This window comes from Galeopterus variegatus, unplaced genomic scaffold (assembly GCF_000696425.1).
Source record: "Galeopterus variegatus unplaced genomic scaffold, G_variegatus-3.0.2 Scaffold558, whole genome shotgun sequence".
Classification (NCBI taxonomy): Eukaryota; Metazoa; Chordata; class Mammalia; order Dermoptera; family Cynocephalidae; genus Galeopterus; species Galeopterus variegatus.
In genome coordinates, this window is record NW_007726669.1 from 1 (window position 1) to 7,474 (window position 7,474).

Sequence of the window (7,474 nt, forward strand, 5' to 3'; positions counted from 1 at the left end):
GTTCTAATGAAAATGGAGCACAAGGAAAATACCTTATTGATATTAAGAATCTAAAAGTTCTCGACTTACTAACCAATCGGTCACAGATGGAAGAAAAGGGAAAGATCTATTCACATGTAACCAAAATGGACAATTGTGTGAATGGTGGTACCTTCCTCTGGATAACAGAAAAGGGGAAGAAGTGAAAGTTTTGATGGGGCAAAAACACAAATTCAGTTTTGTATGCACTCAGTTCAAGTGTCTGTCAGAAAACTTGCTGAAAATACGGGTAAATAATTGAGTGATAGGTTGGGAATTTAGGAAGGAGATACAAACTTGAGTTGTACCTTGAAAGTTATTTTCTTCTAAAGTGTGTCCTCGCATTTAATGCAAACGACCTGAGCCAGGGATCAAAGGTCTTCCTTGAATCCCTATAGCAGTCTATAGAATATCAGGTATGAGCTGTGTAATTTTAGTCAATTGAAACTTTCGGGTGCTCCCACTACGTGTGTCAGCGTAGCAACCCAGGTGAGAGCGTTGGCCCACAGCCGAGGGCTCTGCCTGCTGGGGCTAAAGACATACATACCACCAATCCAACCCCAACTCCCAAGGTGTGTGTGGGGGTGGAGGGGGTTGTCTGTGATTTCCCCATGCCTCAAGAGGGAGATAAATTTTTTCTTTGCACTGATTGAACTCACTAATCCTTTTCCTTCAAATCAGCCATCAGAGTTGTTTCAACAGGAATTCTAGTGCCTGGGAATTGATTCACAAATACAGCTTATGCTACCATGTAACTCTACTCTCAACTGGAGGACTCCACCCCTCCTTCCCTACTCCTTATTCCTTCAATTTTTTTCTCCTTATTCTACTAAGATTAATAAATGTCTTTTCTATCATAGTTATTATACTTTAGTATGGAGGAGTACACAAATTAATTCACACAGTAGACTTAGCTTCTAAAAAAATGGAAAATCCTAAGTGCACAAAACAAAAGAAGAAAGAAAAGACAGTTCCACTATTATCTCAGGTATTCTTTCTTTTTTTTTTTTTTTTGTCTTTTTCCTATATAGGATCCGAACCCACTGCGGGAGCGTCGCTGGACTCCCGGCGACGCACTCTCCCGAGCACGCCACGGGCCGGCCCTTATCTCAGGTATTCTACACAGAACACTGGGGTAAAAGAGATGGTATAGGGTGAGGGGATGGGGAATAGGATTTTATAAAATACTCAACTCATTCAGTGTATTTAGGTTTTACTGTATAAGTGATGAGTCTTTCTGGGGCTGGTTTCTAGAATTCATCCTATTTGGCAATTTAGCAACCTACAGAAGGAAAAAGGAAGAAAAGTCAGAGCACAGTTTGGCAACCATTNATGCTCCCCAAATTTCCACTATTAGTACTGCATTCTTTTGGGTTAAGACACAATGTTTTCTAATAATGTGTTAATGTTCCCAAGAAGCATTGTATGTTGATGCTTTTTATTTGAGGTTAAAGTTTAATCAAAAGAAAGAGAGAAATACAGAGTGCATACCTAAACTTAAAGTCTGGCAAGGATGGGCAGTAATTCTGGACAACCAGCAGGAATGGTTCAGCATGGGAATTTTGGTTATGCTAGTGACCACAAAATAAGGAAGCAAGAGAGTATCAAAGGCAAATTTCCCAACTTTTACAATTTGCAAAAGATGAGTTTTAGCAGAATTCTATATTGACTGAGATTCCATAAAGTCCTTTTGATGCTGATGATATTGAAAAACATCATTTAACTGTTCCATTTATTTTTAAAGGTAAAAACACATTAATAAATTGAAAGTTACATGAATAAAACTGTCTTTGGAATTACCTACCTTATTTGTGTGAATACACTCAGTGAATTTACGAAGATTAACGGTAACACGAGGAACACCACAGAGCATAATAATGATTTGTTACTTATTATAAAACATTGCCAATATTTTGTACACCCAAGCAGAGCAACATGCAAGAAATTCAGTGAAACCTTTTTAAACAAGCCATGGGGAAAGGGAAGAGCAGATCAAGGCACACACACCACCTCTGGGGACAGAGGCCTCTCTTCCATCATAAATTGATTGCTCTGGCACCCATGAAAGGCAACAGGGGCAGTTAGAGGACTGCAGAAAGAGATATGACTGTCACAAAGGAAGTGGAGACAGAAGACTGCCTCAAAGGAATGTAGTGATTCTGAACCTGTGACAACACAAGGAAAAACTTCCTTCAAAATTAATAACTTTTGAATTTTGGATAGCTGGAAATATTACAGAAAAGCAAAATTTTTTAAAAAATGCCCACACTTTCAGCATAGTGTGAAGATGTGGAATACCCTAACTTCAAAACAACTGTATTTTTTTAATGCACCAAATCTCAGCAAGCAATCTCTCACATTTGCTTCCTCCTGCAAAGGCAGGCCAAGAAAAACTATGTAGAAAAGAGAACAGAAGTGCTCCATGGAAAAATGCTCACATAAAAACACTGCAAGAAAGCTTAAGTCCACCCAAAGTGTAAACATATTAAATGCTTTTTTAAAAACCAAATTGGCAGATCAGAGCACAGTCTGTCTACAGGAAAGGGACTTGAAATGAAAGTCTTTAAAATACATAATTTCTAGGGGATCAGAGAGGGCAGAAAGGAGGGGAGAGCATCCCTTTGGAAACTGAATTTAAAGTCTTGTAAGACCATGAAAACCAAAAAAATCAGAGGACATGCAAATCTTCCTCCACTACATACACACACATCAAGACACACATGTACACACACAACATACAAACCCATTAAAGAATACAGTCTTGGTTTAGGTGATTCCTTGTTTGATGGTGAAAATAAGAGGGCACCTTCAAAGAAGGTATTCTCTAAATTATTTAAATATCTGAAAATAAACAGAAAAATAACTAATAAAGTCATAATGAATATGCTAATCACCCTGATTTGGTCATTATACATTATATACATGTATTGAAATATAACTCTGCATGCCATAAATATATACAATCAATAATGTTAATAAATAAATAAATAAATTTTTTAAAATCAGAAAATAAGATTCAATACACTTCAAATGATGAAAATTCACCCTGAACAAACAAACATATATTAGGAGAAACTGTAAGAAAACACTCCAAATTAAGTTAAATGTACCCAAACAGCTATTTGGGGATAGGAAATACAGTTTGACTCAAAAATTGAAATTGAAAAATGGAAACTGGGGGGAAAAAAAAGAAAAAGAAATAAAAGTACAGTAGAGAACAGTTGTTTGAGATGAAAAAAAAGTAAATGAAATTAAAAAAAAATAATCCGGAAATAAAGACTAGCTCACAAAGTACCCAAAGATGAATAGAAGAAAACAAGTAATAAAAGCCACTGAAGAAAGCCAGTAAAACCCCCCAATATAATTTAAATTAAAAAAAAAAAAATTGGTCCAGAGAAAAAGTGGTAAAAATAAAGGACAGACAAAGAAGAAATAACATTCATTTATCTGGAGTCCCTAAATAAAAAAATAAAATAGAACACACGAAAAAAAAGACAAAAAGAAAAAAAAAAAAAAAAAAGCCACTGAAGAAAGCCAGGAAAACCCCCCAATATAATTTAAATTAAAAAAAAAAAAAATTGGTCCAGAGAAAAAGTGGTAAAAATAAAGGACAGACAAAGAAGAAATAAGCCAGGAAAACCCCCCAATATAATTTAAATTAAAAAAAAAAAAATTGGTCCAGAGAAAAAGTGGTAAAAATAAAGGACAGACAAAGAAGAAATAACATTCATTTATCTGGAGTCCCTAAATAAAAAAATAAAATAGAACAATGTAACAGTACTAATATTTAATTGTGTGATTCAATAATGTTTTCCACAAATAAAAGAAGACCTGAATATACGTACTGAAAGGATCCACAAGTACATGAAAATACCAGCTTGGAAGAATGAGACATGGGACATGGGAGCCAGAAAGTTACACAGCTGTATGCAAAAGAACAAGAACAATCTCTATTACTGATACAAGGTGATATTGAAGTTATATTTACAAGTGACAAAAACAAAGGGGGAAAGAGTATCTATGGCTACTATATGTCACGTAAACAATAAATGGATATAAGGAGATGTACATGTACCTGATCCTTTAGGCAAAAATAAAATAAAGAAAAAAACAGAAGTTTAAAATATTTATTACCTATAGCATGTGATGGGGATGGATGGCAAAAGAAATGGAAATGGTGTAGAAGAGACAAGAAGCTAGTGATACCTTTGTAGGTATACCTTTTTATCATTCTAATATTTAAAGCAATGTTAAAGTTTCATGTAGTCAAAAAAAAATGAATAATCAAATCATCAAGCAGGATTAGGGGAAATCCAAAGAGAAACATAAACCAGAATAAATCAAACTTTATTGCAAATAACTCAGCTATACTGAAAGAGATAGGAAAGAAATAAACTAAGCCAAATAACTTTAGAAACAGTGTTTTTATATATACTGTGATGTCTAAGACTAAAAGAACTGTACACAAATATTTTTCTTCAGTTAGTAAACTCATTTTTCAAGGTGATGTGAGCTAAAATTTTGAAATCACTTTATTTCATTAAAGGATTGAAAAATAGGAAAACATATTGTCCATACTGACAGCCAGTTTTCTCACTGTTGGAAAGGAATTACACCCAAGTAGAAGGAGAAAGTGAGGCTGAATCAACACTGTGGTGTTGTATTAAAACTGGGGTACAAAGTATGAAGTAATAGGTTTTAATACATACATAAACAGCTATGGAAATATATATAAATGCAAAAGTGTGTATGTGCACATGCAACACACGTATTAGGACCTAGAACTAATGGCACTCCAGTATCATGAACATGCCAAATGTCCTTATTTTGGTTTCTAAATACCATTCTCTACTAAACCACAACAGGGTTTCTAAGAGGAGTTTCTAATTCAAGGCCACCATGCAGAAAGTACAAGTTGAGTCTAAAATATCTTGAGATGCCAAAAAAAGTGCTCAAACAATGACAGGGGCATCTTAAAAAGACACAGGATCAATCCACAGGAGCTTTCAAAGGTCAAATCAATGACAAGGTGTGCCAACAAAACAAAACAAAAAAACCCACCATAATAGTAACAGATTATATTTTTAAAAATAAAATCAATACCCATAAGTACATGCTGATATAAATAAATTATTATATAAGTTAAAAATATGGGTAAATAGGACAGTTCTTTTTTACAGCAGAATGCCAGTTAATAAATGTACCGGGAATAATATCAGTAGAAAATCATCATGTGGCAAACATCAAGTTATCACTGTTTCAGGTAGAAATTGATGCTTAAATCAGTGAGCAAAATATTATGAGAAATAGGAATAGAGTATTTTAATAGTCTTGATATATCTCCTTAAGAGATCAAAGTTAACATCACCCAGAATGGGACAGGTCAACATCATGTGCCTCCTGGTGTCATGTACTCAGCAGGAAAAAAAACATCCCTCTGTATTATTTCTGCTGCAAATATAGAGCCTGATTTTAAGCATAAGGAAACATTTAAAAAATGAAAATAAAGGGGAATTCTACAGAATAGCTGCAAAGTAACTAGCATGTACTCTTGAAAAAATACAAATTAGTTAAAATCAAAGAAAGACTGAGGAACTGTACCAGATTGAAAGAGGCTAAGGAGGTATGACAGCTAAATTCAATGTGTCATCTTGGATTAGATCCTAGAACAGAAAAATAACATTAATAGGACAATTGGTAAAATTTGAATAATATCTGGATGTAGACTAGCTAATAGAACAGAATCAATGTTTATTTCCTGATGTTGACAATTGAACTATGTTTATGAAAAGATATTAACATCTGGGAATACTAGGTGAAGGACACAAAGAAATTCTCTGTACTAATTTTGCAACATCTTTGTGGATCTGAAATTATTCTAAAATAAAAAGTTAAGAAATAAAAATAAAATAAATGAGTAACTATTGGAAATAATTTCTCTGTTGTTTACCTGTGACATCCACTCTTTCCACTTTCAAACAGACTTCTATCGAAAGTTGAAAAGCATTCTCCTAAGCTCAAGTTTGGCACATGGAAGAAACTGCAAGCCAGTTGGCATAAATTACATATATACTACAGCATTGTCTTAAAGTATCCCTGTACAAAATACTAATTCATTACAAAAGGAAGAATAGTTTTTAGTGGATAAACCTAGAAAACATCACCTTACCCTGGTGATCAAAGTTAACATCACCAGGAATGAGAAAAACTGACACTGAGAGCATTGTCTTAAAGTATCCCTGTACAAAATACTAATTCATTACAAAAGGAAGAATAGTTTTTAGTGGATAAACCTAGAAGACATCACCTTACCCTGGTGATCAAAGTTAACATCACCAGGAATGAGAAAAACTGACACTGAGTGCCTCCTGGTATGATCTTTGGAGGACAGCAAGTTTTTTGGTGTGTTTTTGCCAGAACTGCACAACCTACATCTAATCATCAGACAACTTTAGAAGACTCCAAGTAGAGAGACATTCTACAGAATCTACACTTTTAAAAAATATCCAGGTTAAAACTAAGACAGAGGAACTGTTCCATATTCAAAAGAACAAATAAGACATTACTAAATGCAGCATGTGATCCTAGATTGGACCTCAGGATAAAATTAATTAATTAAAAATTAGTTAATTGGGCCAGCCCATGGCTCACTTGGGAGAGTGTCGTGCTGATAACACCAAGTCAAGGATTAAGATCCCCTTATCGGTCATCTTCTTAAAAAAAAAAAAAAAATTAGTCAATTGCTTTTTTGTTATAAACAACATTATTGGAAGAATTGGCGAAGTTTAAACAAGCTCTATAAGTTAGATAGCAGTATTGTAACAAACTTGAATTTTTGATTTGGATCATTGTTCTTTGGAAATATACTGAAGGAAATATTTAGAGTTAAGGGTGTTATGTCTAAAGATTACCTTAAGTGGTTCAATAATAATGATAATAATTAACAATAATATTAAGAAGAATATTATGTATTTATGGAGCAACAATAGTAGAAAGTATGAAAAATTTTTGACAGGGACAATGCAGAAAGGTATGCAGTATTGCAGTTCTTACCATTCTTGCAACTTTTCTGTAAGTGTGGAATTACTTGAAAATAAAAATTTACATAGAAAGAAAGGAAGGATGAGAGGCAGGGAGGGATGAAGGAAGAAAGCAAGGAGAGAAGAAAAAGCATAGAACTTAAGTGCTGGGAAACAGAGCTGGAGATCAACACCTTGGTGTGAATCAGGCTCTGTCACTTGCTTGTGCCATGACCTTTGGCTCTTCCGTACCTTAGTTTGCTTCTCTGTAAAATGGTGATAATACCTCAGAAGGCATTTTTGGATATTAAATAGCAAGAATATTGAGTAGTAAGCACTATAAGAGTATTAGCTATTAAAATCACAAATGAAGTCAGTTCTAATGAAAATGGAGCACAAGGAAAATACCTTATTGATATTAAGAATCTAAAAGTTCT